This window comes from Tamandua tetradactyla, chromosome 1 (assembly GCF_023851605.1).
Source record: "Tamandua tetradactyla isolate mTamTet1 chromosome 1, mTamTet1.pri, whole genome shotgun sequence".
Taxonomy (NCBI): Eukaryota; Metazoa; Chordata; class Mammalia; order Pilosa; family Myrmecophagidae; genus Tamandua; species Tamandua tetradactyla.
In genome coordinates this window covers 27,730,810-27,749,033 of record NC_135327.1, presented here as the reverse complement: position 1 = coordinate 27,749,033, position 18,224 = coordinate 27,730,810, and the positions used below count along the sequence as shown (strand labels likewise).

The window sequence follows — 18,224 nt, the reverse complement described above, 5'->3', positions numbered from 1 at the left end:
CAGACCCTACGTCCAGCCACGAGGGGGAAGCCTCAGGACACCCCCTCGGCCAGCCCGTCACCAAAGGAACTACTCCAAGCGGCACAGACTGGAGCCTCTCTGCCTGGAGGTGCCCAGAGTTGGCTGCAATGATCAAGTTGGAAGCTCGGCGTTTCTTCCAGCCCGGAGTGGGAAGGCGTGAGTCCCCAGCAGGGACCCCGGGGTCTCCCTGCGTCTGGTCACAAGCCCAGGACCCAGAAGGCCAGGCTCCAAGTGGGGAGGGGCCAGGTTACTCGAGACATGCAGGGTGTAACCCAGGCCCTGGCCTGCCCTCTCTGGGCCTCAGGGACCCCATTTGTGAAAGGAGGCTCAAATCAGATCTGCAGTTTTTTCAGACCTGTTTTTACCAGCAGAAGACTTCGGTTTGGGAAGAAAGTTTGACTCGGGAGTTCAATACGCTGAATGCATACTGAAGCACAGGGCTGACTCCTATGGTGGGGGCTGCGCTGAACGCCCTCCTCCAGACACCCGATTTGCCCCACCTCCGCTCCCCACCGTGGGGACTGCTGGCTGGCTTCACCCCATTTTACAGACCAGAAGAGGGAGATGCTAAAAGGTGGCCAGGCCCAACCCAGGGCCAGCAGATCCAACATAGAAGCTCTAGAAGTTCCCTTCTGGGCCCTGACGGCCCGCCCTGGCGAGGAGACTTAGGGTAGCAGAAACACAGTTGCATCAGGACTTGCTTGATCCCTCACCTTTCCCGGCAGCTCTTTCTCCTCCCAAAGTCTGCTGCGGGCGATGGGGAGGTGGGGTGCTCCCCTTCTTGCCTCCTGGGGTTCAGCAGCACCCTGCCACCAGCCCTTTATCAGCCTTAAAAGCAAAGTCTCTTGAGTCAGGCCGGCGGATTTGAATTTCGATCAGCAAAGCAGTGACTAGTTCTCTACACGGCGCGTGCCAGGAGCACAGGCAGCTCTCCACTTTTGTCTTTGTCAGTCGCCAAATTCTTTGAATATTTTTGTTAAATAAGGAGCATTCATCAATTTTTTACAATCAGAAGAGTCATACTATACTGTTTCATTGTGAAACAAAAAGAAAGAATGCTAATTAGCTCGTGCACCTTCCTAGAGGAAATATACATTGCTACAGGGGTTCCTGAAGGGTAATTTGGAACTATGTCTCAGAAGCTTGAAAAGCAGGCACACATTGTGGCCTGGTGATTCCACCTCTGGGAATCTGCCTTCAGGGAATCATCAAAGAAGGGGCAGGTTCGGCTTCAAGAATGTTCAGCATTCTTTGAAAGTGAAATGTCCAGATTCCTGACTCCAGCCAGGTGGAACCTCTAGGGGTAAACAGGACATCTGAGTGATGCTAGCTCCAAGCTGATGAGAATGGAAGACTCTTTGAGGAGAAAAAATGCAGGTCCCTTGCATCCCAGAATTTCCAGATGAGGACCCCAGAAGGATAGAAAGCTTCCTCGCTGTAAATTCCACGTCTGAGCTAGGAACCACTGAACTGAATAAAGTACCTTGGGATCTGGGGCTCCTGTTTACAATGTTGATGGAAAAATGGGGTTGATGGAGAAAAACAGTCCTGGGGCCCAGCCCTGCTCCCCACTCCCCCTGCCCACCCATCTTTTCCTATAGAACTTCGGAAAAGTTCCATTATATACTCATTGGGCTCCACGTGTTTTCTGACCATTAAATTAGAGTTCAACTGGTTTTGTCATAGCTGTATAGTTCAAAAAAAGTAGGCTGAGGACACAGTAGGAGCTCAATAACTGCACTGACTGAATGCATGAATGGGAGAACTCCTTCCCTGGTCTCTTGGAATTTCTTTCCCCTAAAGAAAGCATTACTCCAGACACCCTGGCTTTCACCCTCTGCCTGTTCCTAGAAGAGAGAAGGGAACCTGTCCAGGTCACACAGCAGGGTAAGGCAAATATACATCTCCTGGTCCAGCTCACCCCATCATTCCACTCACTCAGAGGGGCTCGGGCCCACCCTGCCAGGTCTCACAACCCGGCTCTAGTGCCAACTCCCCTCTCTATTTCCTCACTTGGAGAATGGGGAGAACAGAATGCCAGGGGTGCCTGGTGTCCATAATCTCCCTGCGCAAACTCCTATTCGTGCTTCAAAGCCCAGTTACAGTATCTCCCCCAAAGAGCCTCCCAACTTCTCCCAGCGGAGCCAGAGGGCTCAACAGGGAGGTCCTGAGGCCTGTGTAGCCATCTCTTCCCCCACAGTTATGTCTCAGCAACAGATCAGGTTACATTTCTGGATCACTTACAAGATGCTGAGCGCCTTCCATGTGCTCTCATTGAACCCCCACAATAACTCCATGATACAAGTAATTATTACAATTCCATTTTACGGGCAAAGACACAGAGGCTTAGAAAGTAAAACAACTTGTCTAAGGACCTCGTTCTACGGGTGGGGTTGCACCCAGGATGTTGGGTTACAGAATGGCTGGAGAGAGGGAGCACACCCCCCTGCTCCCTACCCTCCTCTGATCACCTCTAGATTCTTTGTGTCCATCCTCTTCCTCTAGACTAAGTGTGGCCTCCCCCCAAGGACTTCAACAGACTGAAGGTACTGGTAGCAACCAATGGGGCTATCAGGCCAGCAGGGTTGGAGAAGGAAACCACGGGGCAGCCAGGAAGGGGGGAGGGGTGGTGACTCCCTCAATCACGAGTCACCGACCCATATTTCCAGGTGCCTGGTAGCCTGGAGCCTGGACCCGGGTCTCCTCCTGGGCTGAGGAGAGCAAGGAAATAGGCCACTGTTAACACCAGAAAGAATTCCTGGAGGGCTGAGGCTGCCAGGCCAAGGAGGCAGAGTGGCCTCTCCCATGCTGGCTGGCACTGCCAGCTCAGCACCCACTGGGAGGGTGGCCTGTGGAAGGCCAGACTTGGCTTGGAGCTTGGGGACCCTCTGCCCTCCCCACAGTATGACACTCTTCAGCGGGGAGAGAAAAGGCAGAACTGGGCCCCAGGCCTGGCGGGCCTGGGCCGAGCTCGATGCCACCTCCTCCCAGCCCAGAGGCCCTGAGCCCCATCTCTCCTGGTGACTGATACAGGGCTGGCAAGGAGGTTCCCATCCCTTTAGGACCTTGGCCTTGGCCGAGCCTACAGCCCACGCTTGGCTAAAGCTAGTGGGCACTGAACACAAACGTCTGGGCTCATGCAGGTGACGGTGCTGCCATCACCTAAGGCAAGGCCCCTCCGCTCTGACCCTCAGTTTCCACACCTGTAAAATGGGAACAGTGATAGCAAGTACTTATGAGGGTTACCCACATGGTGACACCTGGGGACCCAGGCAGCTGGCTACCCGTGGCCAATACAAGCACCATGTTGCTGCGTTCCACATCTCAGCATAACCCATGGTTTCCTCAGTCCCTGCTGTGGGGCAAAGTCTACAGGAAATTGTCAAACTGAAATCTACATAATCACGTGGGCGCAATCAAGGCATAAAGCAATAACCCCAAACCCAGGCTACCTCACTGCCCCCTCAAAAACAGCTGAACCGCGCCCTCCGTCGGCACTCCATCCTGGGAGGGGGCCACGGGGGCCCGTCCGCATTCTCGCCCGGTCAGTACCTGACGCCCGCCCCACGACCCTTCAAATTCCAGCCAACCTGCCATGTCTCTGTGGGATGCAATAAAAATTCCTAGACAGGTAGTCAGGGGAAGCAGACACGCAGGACGAGCCGAGGGCGGGGGAAGCACTGCGTGAGCTCGCCTGGCCCGCAGGGTGAGGCCCAGCCGGGATGTGGGGGAGGCAGCCGCCTCCTGGGCCTGGGGCCAGGCACAGGCTGGGATGGGTGCTGGGCTCTAGAAGCTCCCCAGGGAGGTGGCCTCACCTTGGCAGGACCTTCTTGCCTGAAGGGAGCACTGATGCCTCTTAAGGTCTACAGGGGTTCAGTTCTAGTACTCATGCGGGGTCTGCTAAAAGCTCCCACTTTCTGTCACTGGCAAACTGGGTAAAAATTAGTAGAAATAACCACAGCTTTGCCAAACCCCACGCCCGACAAGCACAAGGTTCTCCCGATGCCCCTGCCAGCAGGAATCCTCTCGGCAGTATCCAGGCGACAGCGGCGGAGGGTGGGGGGTGACTGTGCAGGAGACACCCATGCCCCCAGGGCCGGTGAAAACTGGGAGCCCTCAGGCACCTGCAAGGACCCACCCAGGCCCTCTGCTTCACTGGCTGCTTACTCAGTTTCCCTCTCAGAGCTAAAAAGGTACATGTTGTTAGAAATTGATGTATTCTGTGAAATACCAAACCATTTCAGGCACTATAGTGCAGTTTAAAATTAAACACTTTTCCTATTACACAAAGAGAACTTTTGATCTTGGTCAAAGCACGCACAGATCCTGATGGCCCACACTGCAGGGCCTTTGGCCAGCCAGGGCCACCCGAAACCCCAGGTACTCTCCGTAAACTGAGGTACCAACAAGCCCTTCGGCTCCTGGGCACGGTGAGTATTCCACGGGACGGTAAGCACCCGGTGAGTCCTGGCTTCTCTGTCACCAGATCAGCAGGGGCCGGAAGAGAATGAGGTCGGAGACTCATCAGCTGCCGGAAACTTCTTGAAGCTGTCTCTCTGGATCTGGGGACATCTTTCAGCAGCTGAGCAGCACAACTTTCCACCGGCTCCTGCTGGCCACGCAACCCCATGACCTCGAGCTCATTAGAATCGAGTTGACCCTGACCTCCAAACGGCTGGGTGACCTTCAAAGGCCAAAGAGCAGAGCACTTTCGTCCTGAAGGAGCAGCCATGGGTCTGTAGCTATTTATTAAAGACCCATGAGAGCATCTGGGCATGGATTCACACCTCACTCACAGTCATCCCTGAATACCCCCGCCGAAAGAACTAAATCCCTTAATGTTTTTCTTTAAACATTCAATTGACTCCTCTCATTAGTTAGCCTCGTCTTAATATTGTCCACAGAATCAATGACGTGCTTGTTATATTTTTTCTAGTACACTCATGTAGTTCATAACCATTAAGTTTTTAAATACCCATCCACGTGCCATCTAAAGTTCTCCTGGGCTACCAGTTTACTTTGGGTCTAGAGGTTACATGGAACCCACATGGCAGGGGGCTATGACAGAACCAGCTCGGCCAATGACTAGCCACATGCTCTTGAGCAAGGGGCTATCCTCTGAGCCTCAGTTTCCCCATCTATAAAACGGTACTTGTAATAGTAGCTCCCTTGGGGGTTGCAGGGAGCACTGTGCCTGACACATCGTGAACACTCAGTAAATAAAAGTAAGTGCTGGACAGCCCAACGAAGGCAGGGTTACATACCAGCACTCCCATCTTAGAGGTGAAGTGTTGAGAGACAGAGGTTACAACTGCGGCTGGAAAGAGACGAAGGATGATTTTTAACTGGCATCTTGACTCCAGGGCTACTCTGGACCTTTTCTTTCTCAGAGCGCTGTTTTGAGGGGGTGGGGACCCAGCCAGCCGGCCACACCCCAGTCCCAGGGGGTGTGGCAGTGTGCGAGAGGGCCCAAGCGCCCCAAGGAACGCAGCCTCAGGGTTCACCACCTTTGCATAACCACCTCTCCGAGACATGAGTCATACCTGTCTAGGGTCACCCACGTCCTCATTCTGTCAAGGAACGAGGGCCAGGTGAGCGGGCGGCCCCGGTGCTGGAGCCCGCTAGAGTCCCTATGGGTCCTGCTTCCCCGAAGCTCACTGAGCCCCCAAGCTGGGGCTGGGACAGAGGTCTGGGGGCTCTGGCTCTTCCCCAGCCCCTGAAGCACCTGGAATGTCACCGTGGCAGAGCTGTTCCCCTGGGCCCAGCTCTGCCCTCTTCTAGTCCTCACCGTCCTGTTAAAAACAGCAAGGCCTGTGGTTCCCACATTTGGGGGAATACAACTCAGAAATGAAAAGGACCCAACTACTGATGCGCCTCCAAGGCACAAGGTCGACGACACACGAGGAGCCTGGCAGGGTTCCGTGTGTACAACGTCCTCTCACCGGAAAACGCAAGCGCTCAGGATGGGCTCTGAAGCGGGGCCACCTCTGGAGCGGGGGTGGGGGGTGGGAGGGCAGGTGCAGCAGGGGTGCAGCTTTCCAGGGAGAAGGGGTCTCTGCATCTAGGTCTGGAGTTTGTTGCAAGCCTGTATACGTTTGTCAAACTCATCACATTGTACCCGGAAGATCTGCACACTGTTCTGTCTGTAAATTATGCCTCAGTAACTGCACCTCAGTGGGTGTGCACACTCCAGGAGGGGCAGGGAGGAGGGGGGTCTCGCTAGGCATCTGCACTGTCATCTCCCTCCTACTCAGAACAGCCCCAGGACTGGCTTATACCCACTTTACCGAGAAGAAAGGGGTCGGGGGACAGTAGGGGCGGGAGCCTATGAATGTGGGCTCATAGGGGAAAGGAAACCTTTTTTCCAGAACATTCTGCCTTTAACCACAGTACCCTGTTCCTGTCTGAGCTCACCTTCTACCCTGTGCCTGAGTGCCCTTCACAGAAGCCCTCCCACCACCCCTGGGGGAGGCAGAGCCGGACATCTGCCATCAGGAACCAAGCACTAAGGGCCAGGGCAGCTCCAACCTGAAGCCTTGGTTCAGGGCCACAGGAGGCCAGGCAGAGGGCACCCAAGGACATTTTAGGACGCCAGGGAGCTGAGCGTCCAGTGCTTTCCTGGTGAAACCACGTGCCCACCCAGTCTGCCCCTGCTCCCAGCACCTGAACGAAAGACAGAAATACACCAGCCCTGGCCACAAACTCCCCAACCCCATCACCAGCAGTGAGGCTCAGGGGTCCCCCCACTGCTAAAAGCACCTGCTCCAGAATGCCGGGGACCATGGCCCCAGCTCAGTAAAGGGCAGCCTCCCTGTGCTCAGCACAGCACCTGGCCCCCACAGCGCTGGGCACTGCCACAAATGCTTGCAGGGAAGATCAGAGGGGACGATTCCGGGGCTACAAACAGGCCTGGGTTTCCTCCTTCCTCTCCCTACACCTCAACTGCTCCAACTGCAAATGAGGGGCTGAAGCCAGTCCAGGGCAGCTCCACCCTGGTCACAGAATCTTTGCGATGCCCCACGCCACTCCCAGAGGCTCCGATGTAATGGGTCAGGGGTGCAGACCCCAGGGGTGGGAGTGGGGTTAATGTGCAGCCAGGAGAGCTCTGAGGTTAGAAGGGCTGGTGAAGGCCTCCTCATCCTACTCGGCTCTGGGGTCCCCTTACACACTCTTAGGGAACCCAGGCCTGGTCCAGGACCCCACAGGTCACAGAGAACCTCTCTCTCCCTTCAGCTGCAAGATTGGGCAATTTCTCTCCCCTTCTGAGCCCCAGGGATTACCGTTTCCATCCGGTGACCCTCTGAAAAAGTGATATGTGCAGAGGGGGACAGTAGACCCTGCTGGGAAGTCCAGGAGGGCAAAAGGCAAGGAAACAGACTTGGCCGTACTCTCCAAACCAGGGAGGTGGTTCTACAGCTCGGCCCCCGCCCAACTTGGACAGAGCACAGGCTGCAGAGTCCACAGCTCAAGTCCAAATCCTGCTCTGCCCCAGACGTAGCTCCACCTCCTCACATGGGCAACACGGGTTGCCACGAGAATTAACAAGAAAGCGGAGTACCAAGTGCTCAGTGAACATCTGCTCCTGTCAGAAGGAAGAGCTGGGTTCAAAATGCCATCATGGTACCACAGCTAGCTGGGAAAAGAAGGCCAAGAAAACAAAGTTGCCAGGCATTTGTTTGTTTTATCCCCCAATACCTGACTTCCAGAGTCCTGTCTTGCTCTTGTTTCTGAACCTCACCTCCACCCACCTTTGGGTTTACTCTGGAACAAGGGTCCATAGCTCATTCTCACTAGAGTGTAAAGGAATGCTATGAAGTGCTTAGGGTAGGGTTCAAGACTTTCCTGGAAAGGGGCCACCAAGATAAAATGGAGGTTTCTGCGCACATTTACTTGCATTTGTATCCTCTGATTTTAAAAAAATTCAGATTTTTAAAGAGCATGCCACCAAGAGACCAAGAGTGAGTAGATCCCTTTCTCCAGATCTTGCAATCATGGGGAGCTCCTAGCTCTCGGAATCGTGTTTTGATACTGCCTCACTGATGAGTGTGCAGATATTGGATGCTGCTTGGGAGGGACCGGGGCCTGACTGCCGAAGGTGGGGCCAGAGCCACTGTACCTGGTGGCAGGGTATCCTTGGAACTCCAAGGAGGGTCTGCCAGCCCTGCTAAGCAGCCGGTGAGACATGGAGGAGCAGAAGGGACTCTGGTGGCTGCATGCGGGGGCGATTCCTTCCGCTTCCAGGATTTCTGCAGCTCGCACTCCCCTCCCAGCCAGCCATTTCTCCGTGTGGACCAGTTTTCCTGTGAGCGCCATCTATCCTTCAGAGCACCCACAGGAGTTCACACTCAGATCCAGGCCGAAACCAAGCACAGTAGGGCAAGGATCTGAGCCTAGCTGGAAAGAATGCTGTGTTCAGCTAGCAATGTCTGCCCTGGGCAAGAAGGGGAGGCACTGGAAGGAACTGCCCGGCCCTCAGCATCACTGACCTGTACCCAGAGGAAGCCACAAGGCAGCTCAACAAATCCTGGCTGGCCAGCGTCATCTCTGATGACACTTCTTTTCCAGGCTCCTTCTTGGAGTCATCTGCTTAGTGACTGCACAGGCAAGGACTGGCACACACCATGCCTGGCCCTGGATGAGAAGGTGGAGATTCAGAAGCACCTGAGCCAGGCTTGTATTCAGTAAGCAGAGTGGGGGATGTCATGGAGTGGGGTAGACCGGGACTCTGCCACGGAGAAGGAGACCACAGAAGGAGGTACCCCCCAAGAAGAGAGATTCCTCTACCAAATGTGACCTCTGGATCATGCACTGGCAAGCAGGGTCAGGCTTTACATAGACACCTGGGAGGTGGATGCACTTACAATTTCGCCTCTGGGCAAGGTGGTTAGCAACTTGAATTACCCTCTAGAGGGGAGTGTGGTGACAATTTCATTTAGGACCCAAAGCAACTGATACAACTAGGCGAAATCAGCAGCACCACGTGTAACTTCATGCGCTATGCAAGATTAAAGCAAAGACCTAGCAATTGCAAAGATCCCAGAACTGTCATTGTTGGAGAGATGGGAAGGACGTGGGCTGTGGCCCCCTTATACTTTAGTCTAGATATTTATACTGTTCTGCGGTGGAGCCAGCTTTTTTAAGAGGCAACATTTTCTGCACTTGTGGTTTAGTATGTACCTTGTAGCTCCCATCTAAGTTTGGTGGGGGCGGGAGGGGGGCGGCGGGGTGGAGCAAGGGCATCCCTTTGCGGCAGCCTGTTTAGAGATCAAGATCCATAAACCCAGGGTGAGATACACTTGAGATAAGAGTGCATTTAGCTGTGATCCATCATAACAAGCAACAACAGCAAACGGAGTGGTGTTTAAGGGGCTGGTCGGTGTTATTTAATCGGCTATATTCACCAATGTAATTGACACATTCTCCATCATCTCCGTACACCCAACCCTTCTCCCACACCATAAATAGATTAGGAAAAACAGTTTCCTCCGATGGCCATGACCCCATGGGCTGCTCAACTCAGCCCGGTATGAATCACTCCTGGCTCACCGCCGTGGCGTTCTGAAATGACTGAATGATAACGAGGCGGCAGACACCAATAAATGAATCATGCCTTCCGCAAGCCCAAACCTTTGGCTTTTACAGACACCAATTACAAAGTAGAAAGAAAAGAACAAAGAAATTACTCAGGGTGTTTGCGCAAAGTTGATTCATAGGTTTACAGAATTATTACCGACTAAATTGTTTTTAGGAAGGCTATTAGAGAGTGAACCTGCTGCAACACATCAGCCTCGCAGCTGGGAATGTGCAAAATGAGGCGGGGGCTGGCACCGAATTCTTACAGGGAGTCCAGAAACTTGAACAGGGACCCCCTTCACTTGCTACCTTCCTCCGGGATGCTCTTCAAGACTTTGATTATTATGCCCTTAAAAGGTGCAACTGCATGAGCAATTTAAAGGAAGGAAGTGGGCACATACAGTTTTAGCAGAAGTTTTGGTATTAACTTTTATTCTGTATCTCTTAAGCATAGTCACCATATTAGAACATGAAGAGTCTCCCTTCTGCGATGAGGGTTTTGAAGCCCACATCCGCAACACCCCATCACATATCACCTTTCCACGCCATCAATTCGGGGTATTTCAGACCCAAACCATTTAACCTGCTGTCAAGCTTAGGCTGATAAAGAAAGCACGCGACTATTGTGGCCACAACAAATTCTGAGTCTCCCTGAAGGAACCGGGGCCTCCGGTATGAGTCACCCGCAGGGTTCTGTGTGAATCCTGCCAGTCTGGCACCTGATCCTCCATCCACACCTTCAGCAAAGTCTGCACCCTCCTGCCCAGTTCCCCCACCCTCCCACCAACCAGGTCAGGAAAGTCCAACAAAGTCGGGGGAGGAGATCAAAATCAGACAGAACCAAACCCAGCACACACCTGGGCCCTCATCCTCAGGCAAACGGCTGCCTCCTTCCATTGGTATCACCACCACCACCATGTAACAAGCACCTCCTATCTGCCAAGCGCTGCGCTGGGTGCTTTACAGAGAACGCATTTAACCCCTGCAGTGCAGGACTCACAAGCCCCAGTTTATAGATGAGGCAGTAAGTAGTTTATGGAAGGACCATACATCTAGAAGGAATCCGAGTGGCGATAAAACCCAACTGTCTCCCCACACAATCATCCCGTCGGCACAGCAAGGCAAGCTGACACGCAGGAATTCTCACGGGACCCAGTGTAGACAAGCACCATGGCTGAGAACCCTCTTTTGGAAAAGATCTGTTTGCTTTGCACAAAATTTGCTGGACAACTCGCCAGACTGCCACTTCTCTCTCACTTCTGAGGCCAGAGCCTGGGAAACCTGGTGTCCGGGTCCTGAGGAAGCCCAGTGGGAAGGCTCAGTCTCAATCCCTGGACACACCCTGGGGGGGGGGAGTAGGGGGGAGTTAGTTGTCCTCCAGATTGGACTCCAGGCAAGGGACTCCCCAGCCTTGGTGGGTGGAGGCCACACATTTAACTATATTTTTAAACACCGACAGCCAACAAGAATTAGCAGGATTTATCATTTTTTACCCCCTACCTCCCAAAACTGGGGTTGGAAACTATCCCCTCCTGCAGTCCTTAAGGGACCAATAGAGATCTTCCGGGCCTCTATGCCCAAGTGACCCACATGCCAGGGCTCAATGACAACCCCGCAGGCACCAGAGGGGGAATGGCTGCCCCAGACCCACACATACCAACCTGCACATGTGTCCGTGCTCCCCGCAGCTCCAGGGGAAAACAAAGGACATCATCAACCCACCCATTTACCAACTGCTTACTGAACACCAACTCTGTGCCAAAATCGTGCTGAAATTTTCTATCATTCCAAACGGGAATTCAGCCGAGCTTCCTCCACCCCCACCCCCACCTTCAAAAAATCAGAGAGACCAAGAGTATGGGACAGTTTCTCAAAACCTAAAAGGAGATGCAGTGTTCTCGAGCCCACAGGACTGTTTAGAGGTTCAGCTTGCATGGGTCTGGAATTTTACAACTGAGCCAGTGGCGTGGGTGGAGCCCAGCACTGCGACCTGGAGACCTGGGAGGCTACACAAGAGGACCGCGGAATTCTAAGCATTGGGCCCCAGAAGCCAAAAGCAAACGGTTACCCAGGATTTGGATCCCAGAGCCACTGGGGAGTTTAAACTTGTTACCAAATAATTAAAACTCTCTTTTCTGCCTGTAGACCAATTTCCCAAAACCCACTGATAAAATAACAAATGATTTTAGTAAAAATAAGTCTGAAGGGAAAGAAAATCAGACCCTCCACTTCCCACTGCTTCTGAAATCCTAAGAAGTTTCCGCAAGCACCGATTCTAAGCCAAACAACCCACCCTTTCTTCTTCTCATCCCCAATGAAAAACAAATAAATATGAAGATTCTGTGGAACATCTGGAAGGTGTGATCACCCCCTAACAGCTCTCAAGGTGAATCACAGCAGCCGTCCAATGTCACACATAAGCAAATACAGCTTTCACTTGTGGGTGCCCAACTAGGTGTGTGTGCGTGTGTGTATGAAAGTAACCAAAAAACGTTACTTATCCCAAGTGTGCATGTACAAAGGAGAATAGCCCCAGAAATTCTTCTCTGGGGGTGTGGTCTGCACATGCATTTTAGGAGCATGAAAGCAATGCACCACACTGAGAAACCTTGCCCTCCCCAAGATGATTTAGGTCGAGCAGGGGAAGGCATGTCTGGATTGGTTTCTGCACTGGTCCTGAGTTTAGTAAGAGAAGGCAGGGAGGTTAAGGCACAGCTTACTGTGCCAAGTAGTGGAAACGTCTTTGGATCTTTAAAAATATTTGTGCCAGACATGCTTTACAAATCTCAGGCAGTTGTCCTGGCAGCCCTATCAAGTAAACTCTATTCTTCTCTTCATTTTACAGAGGGACAGATAAAGGCTCAAGATGGATTCAGCCACTTGCCCAAGGCCACAGGGAAAGGAATGATGGTTTTCAAAGTTTCTACCCTTGACTGCCTCTTTCCAGGCCATCTGAGAGCTGCTTGTCCACCTCCCCAGTTCACCTCCTTCCAAATGCATGATGCACCTGCCAAGTGCCAGGCTCAGGGAATGCAATGAAAAAAACACACCTAGTCCCTGATCCCTCAGTGCCTGGGGACCAAAGGGAATGCAGAGACAGCAATACAATTAAAAGCACCAATACCCAATTAACACCAAGGAAGATACGGGGGGAGAGCCATGTGGTGCCCTCAGAGTCTATATGGGTTCACCAATGGGGTGGGGGAGCCAGGTATGGAGACACCAATGGGGTGCGGGGCGAGGGTCTGGAGACTCTGAAGGTGCCCCCCCTTTGTTTCCTCCCAGCCTCTCTCCTGGAAATGAACTCATGTTTTCCTGTCTGTGTCCTCACTAGAGCAGCAGCTCTGAGGGCCTGGCACAGCAGGGCATAAGTAGTGTCCATTAAACCTAAAGGATGCTATGAGTCCACTTATGTCCCCTAGAAAGCCCAGATTCTCATAACCTCACTGTGGCAAGGAGGCTGGCAATGCACGGGCTCTGGAGGGCCTGCAAATAGCAGGAAGGTTAACAGATGTGGTCTTTTCAGAACATTCCACGGCCACTTACCAAACTCCTGCCACACTCAGCATCTGTTGGCACTGGAGTCAGGGATGCATGAAGGAGCAAGAGAGAGAGAGATGCCGGCTCCTCCCAGGTTGACGAGAGACATTCGTTTCCAACAGAGGACAGTGATTTTATACCAGTGAAGGAACCCACTTGCTTGCTCTGAAGTGACTGTTCTTTCCAAATCAATGGTCCCATATGGGCCTGAAGTCTCAGGACATAGCCTAAGACACCCAGGCAGGTGAGCAAAGAAAGCCTCTGTGCTCAGATCTGTTTGGTGCCCAGGGGAGGAAGGCATGGTTGTGGGGTCAGAGCTTGGGTTTGAGTCCCAGCCGAACATCTTTTCCTGGCTGTGTGACCCAGACCCAGTGACTAGCCCTCTCTGATCTCCTTTTTGCATCTGCAAAACTGTGACAGCAATAGCTCTGAGCTGTGCTGAAGACTGAGAAAAATGCGTCACTAGTACCTGACACATGATAAGCGCTGTGTACCTACCCAGAAAAGGGAACAGAAGCAAAATCCCATCAGTCACCCTGAAAACAGAGAAAAGAAGCCTTTCTATGGCTTTCGGAAAGCAAGGGGATACTCTGAACCTTTTCAAGCCCACTTGGGGGCACTGAAGCCCCTGCCCCTGTTGGTGAAGCATTCTGGGATGTTTTCCCAGTTTGGTGACAGACACCTCCACCAGTGCCTGGTAAGACCAGACAAGTCACCCAAGGGGTCAGGGAATGGCTCTGCAATGTCACCCAAATGGAAAATAAGGATGAGGCAGGAACTGTCAGGGTGGGTGCCATGACTTTACGAAGGGGTGCACACTACCCTGGGGAGAAGACTCAGGTGCTGGCAGGAGAAACGATACCCAAGACTAGGCCCCCACCCACCCTTGGGGAAAAATGATGGGGGCCTTTATTTTGACCACTTACTTTCCCCTCCCTCATACGCTCACTTGCTAAAAACTGAAATCAGTTTTCAAAAATGGCCTCCTGGCTCTCTGTTCTCCAGCATCTCTATGAATTGGACCCAGGGGGGTTACCTGGGCATAAGGGGGTCTGATGACATCACAGTCCATGTTTTGTGCCTCACACTGCCCCCGACACCACATTTGCCTCTGTCCACCAAAGCTGGCAGTGGACTTGGGGACCCAGATGGGAGATGCCAAGAGAGCATCTGGTGCTGTCCAGGGGTCCTTGGCCGGGGTACTGGGGTTTGCCAGCCAGGTCTGTGGTGGGCCTGTTCCCTCCCAACAATCCCCACCAACCTCTGCCCAGCAGCCCTAGGCTGGGGAAACCTTTCTCTGGCAACGGCCTTCCTCGTTGGGCAGGGTGACACGCACGGTGACAGCCGGGGAGCTGGACAGTGATAGCTGAGTCTAATTCGCTATCATCACTCCCCCTGAACATGTAAATGGGCCAGAGGCCATGCCACACCCGACGTACATTATCTCTGAACAGTGGCTCCGGACAGCGCCGCCACTTCACAGATGGACCAAGTGGCCAGCGCTAAGGGACATGACAGCAAGTCTGAATGGAGCTGAGGCTACATCTCTCAGGCCATGATGGCCGCCCGCAGGCCCCGTGAGGTCTGCAGGTGAGTCTTGGGTGGCCTTGGCAGTGAGAAAACAAAGAGCTTGCCGACACCTACAAATCAGGAGTTTCACAACAAAATCTAGACCTCTGGCTTCTCTGGAACTGCAGGAATCTGGCGATGTGGGACCCACGTGGCACAGGCAGACTGAGAGGTGGTGGCCCAGGTTTTCCAGGTCCACCTGGACCCTGCTCTCCCGGCCCTAGAAAAAACCCGAAGGTGCCTTCCTCACTGCGCCAGAGAGCACACAAAGACAAGCTGAGCTCACCAGCACGTACCACTCAGCATCACATACGCCCTTAGCCATGCACACGCGTGTGTACACACACACAATTTAAAAAGCTAAAAATAGACCCTCAGCTTCCATCTCCTTCTCAGCCTGTGCGCCATACAGGAGCCCAGGGCTGGTAGGGGCACAGCCTCCAAAATCCAATTTGTAAGAGTAACTTCTCTCCAGGTGGGATCCCAACTGCTACTGCCTGCAAGCCCTCTTTGGACAACAACATCTAAGGAGAGAAAGCCAGGTGGTTCCTCTGGTTTGTGCCTGCAACCAGCACCTCAAGACCACAAGCATTTCCTTACTTTTCAACAACTTACCAAACCACCAACTCCCAAAAGCCCGGGCCCTGGGCTCAGGTGACAGCGGAGCTGTGGGCAGCTGTCCAGGTGCACCTGAGCTGGAAGCTCCAAGATTTGGGAGGTGAGTGCAGCTCCTGGGAGGGTCCGCAAAGGAAGCCTCTGCTGTAGGCGTTTCGTCTCCAGCCTCCATTGTGAGGCTCCCAAAGTCTCCCTCTTCAGAACGAGATCCCAAACCGCTCAATTTCCCTTCTTCTTTTTGGAAGGGCGAGCATAAATTTGAACAACTCATAGGGGAGAACCGAATAAGCACATGTGTGCAAGCGCTCTTCCCCCTTCTCTTTTTCTAAGTGCCCAGATGTTTTAACCACTCCCGACCCAAAGAGAAGCTAGAAGAAAAGAAAGGTTTAGCAGGTGTGTGTGTGTGCGTGTGTGTGTGTGTGTGAGAACCATCAGTTATTCTGCTTTCTCACAAACCCTAAGCTTGGAACTGAGTAGCTAGCTTAACCCAAACCTCCCAGGACATTGCAGTTAGCTGGACAACCATGTTTACCTTTGAAATCCTGATCAGAGATTGCACTCCCAGAACTCAACCACCTTATTTTGCTACAACTTAAAAACCCAGATGGTCAGAAAACACACAGGTTATAGGCCCCAGCTTAGGGTGCCCACGGGGGAAAAGAGCAAGCACTCAGCATTCACATTTTAACCCAAATCCTGAAATAGCAGTTTTCACCGATGCCTGAGTCTCTCCTTCCTACCAATGTAAATCCAAGATGAAAGCTGGAGACTTCATCTCAAAAGAGAGCATCAATCCTTCCTGCACAGCACACAGTGGGCGCACAATAAAGGCCTGGTGGCTGGGGGGCCATGCCAATGGAGCATGACCACTGATATCCACAGGGACTGCTTTCTGAAGGGGAACGGAGGGCTCAGCTTCTCTGACAACTCAGGTGCTGCCCCTCAATCCCTAAAACCAGTAATTGATTAAAACAAGGGGTCTCACCCAGGGGCGACGTGCCACCAGGGAATATGTGGTAACGTCTGGGGACATTTTTCATTGTCACAACTGGGGAGGGGTGCTGCTGCTACTGGAACCTAATACGTAGAGACCAGGGATGCTCCTAAACACCCTACGAGGCACAGGCCAGCCCCACAAGAGAGAATTATCCAGTCCCAAGTGTCAACAGGGCCGAGGGTGAGATTCCCTGGATTCGAGTAAGTGTTAAACCTGAGCAGCCAGCGCCAGACAGCCCATGAGAAACCGGGCATCTATGAGCTTCTGAAAGCTGAGTCTCCAGGGTTTCGCAACATCTATTTGGAATAGGTTGGAGAACGGGAATCAGAGGCCCAATGGCTCCAGCCAGTGGTGGTGGTAAAACACCAAACTGCCACTGCAGAGTCTGTCCACACAGGTGTGGGGTGCCCCCCTGGTCCTGCCAGAAACGCCGGCCACGTGAGTTAATGGTTGTGTGGTGCCCCAACCCACAGGCTGCCCACACTGCATGCTGAGTGGCTCTCTGCTCCCCCACCCCAAGTCTACGGCGGGAGTGGGAGGAGAGATGGGGGTGGGGGGTGGGCATCTCTCGAGAGGCCCAGCAGAACTGAGAAGAGGGCAACCAGAGTGCCAGGCAGAACGCATGCCAGGAGGCGGCCTTTCCTCAAGAGCTGCAGCCAGCACCCTGCTGTCATCTATCTGCACAGCTGTCTTTAATCCCAGGACCCCAGGCTTGCATCTTCCGCAGGGCGTCTTCTGGAGGTAGCTCCCCATTAGTTCCCTCATCCCTTGACTCACAGAAAAGACTGGGGTCCCTGGAATGGCTTGGGCCTGTGAAATTAGTGAAATTAAGCCCCTTTCATCCGACTTGCTGTTCCCACCTTGCCAGGTACAAAGGGGACCCTGGCCCACTTCCTCCAGCCCCCAAGTTCAAGGCGGGCCTGCTCTGGGGCCCACAGTGTAGATTCAAGAGGCGGTCATGTAGTCCTGACAACTGCCACCAAGGGCTGGGTCTAGTCCTGACTGTGACTTCCCAGAACTCCAAGAGGACTACACAGTAAACTCCCGGAGCTGGCACAGAGCCACCTCTGGCACTGAGGTGTCCCAGCCAGACTTCCTGAGGGCAGAGGTCATATTTGGAAAAACTGGAAAATTTTAGAGGAAACTGAGGCCGATGGCAACTGAAAGGACCTACAAAGTCAATCTCCTTTTGCAGAAAGAAAAGTATCTTTTAAAGGAGTCCACCTCTACAGTGCCTTGCAGCCCAATCCCAAACCCAGTTAAAATTGTAGACACCCACCAAGGCAAGTTCTTAGGGGAAACAAACAGAAGATGTTAATTTTCTCCCTCCCACCCTCCCTTCCTTCCTTCCTATCTTTTGGTATAAAGAAACTCCTGGAAACACTAGGCCTTAAGGCTTCCTCACCCCACCCTTTTGGGAAATCTGACTAGCACTTGCAACAAACTGTTACATTATACCTGCAGTTTTAAGATCCATTCCATCCCTGCCTCTGGCTTTCTTCCAGTAAGCAGGGGCCCTATTAAAGAAATACACAGTCCATTGACAAACCCGGGTTCCCTGCAGCCCTTCCCAGCAGACTCGGGTTCCAGGTGGTAACCTCACAGTGCCTCCCTCCAATGCAGTTGGTGGGAAAGAGCACATAGCTGAGGCCGCAGTTAGCCCAAACATCATCAGGGTGGGTTAGCCCAAGAAGGACAGAAGTAAGAAGGAATTAAAAAATAACAGTCCTGAACAGAAAGGGGCAGGAGGGGGTGGTGGTGGTGGTGAAAGGAGAAGAGAAGAATGCTTAACCCATACCCTTGGGTTGAGAGTTGGTACAGCACTGATGCCTTGGGCAGGAGGTCTCTTCTAAGGCAGCTTTACAGAGTGGGGGAGGTGGAGAGAGAAGCAGGGAAAGTACTTAAGGCA

General features: G+C 52.9%; 1 protein-coding gene across 3 annotated transcripts in view; it reads right to left on the bottom strand.

The window, feature by feature from the left end:
- The window catches only part of PMEPA1 (prostate transmembrane protein, androgen induced 1), a 56,949-nt gene that overhangs the window by 35,807 nt on the left and 2,918 nt on the right, over positions 1 to 18,224 (bottom strand). Inside the window, exon 1 of one of the 3 annotated variants that reach the window (XM_077113208.1) lies at positions 735 to 17,623. The exons of the other annotated variants lie outside the window; for them this stretch is intronic. The gene's annotated coding sequence lies outside the window, so the exon portion shown is untranslated. Of the gene's footprint in view, positions 1 to 734; positions 17,624 to 18,224 lie in introns of those variants that run through there. 3 annotated transcript variants of the gene reach the window in all.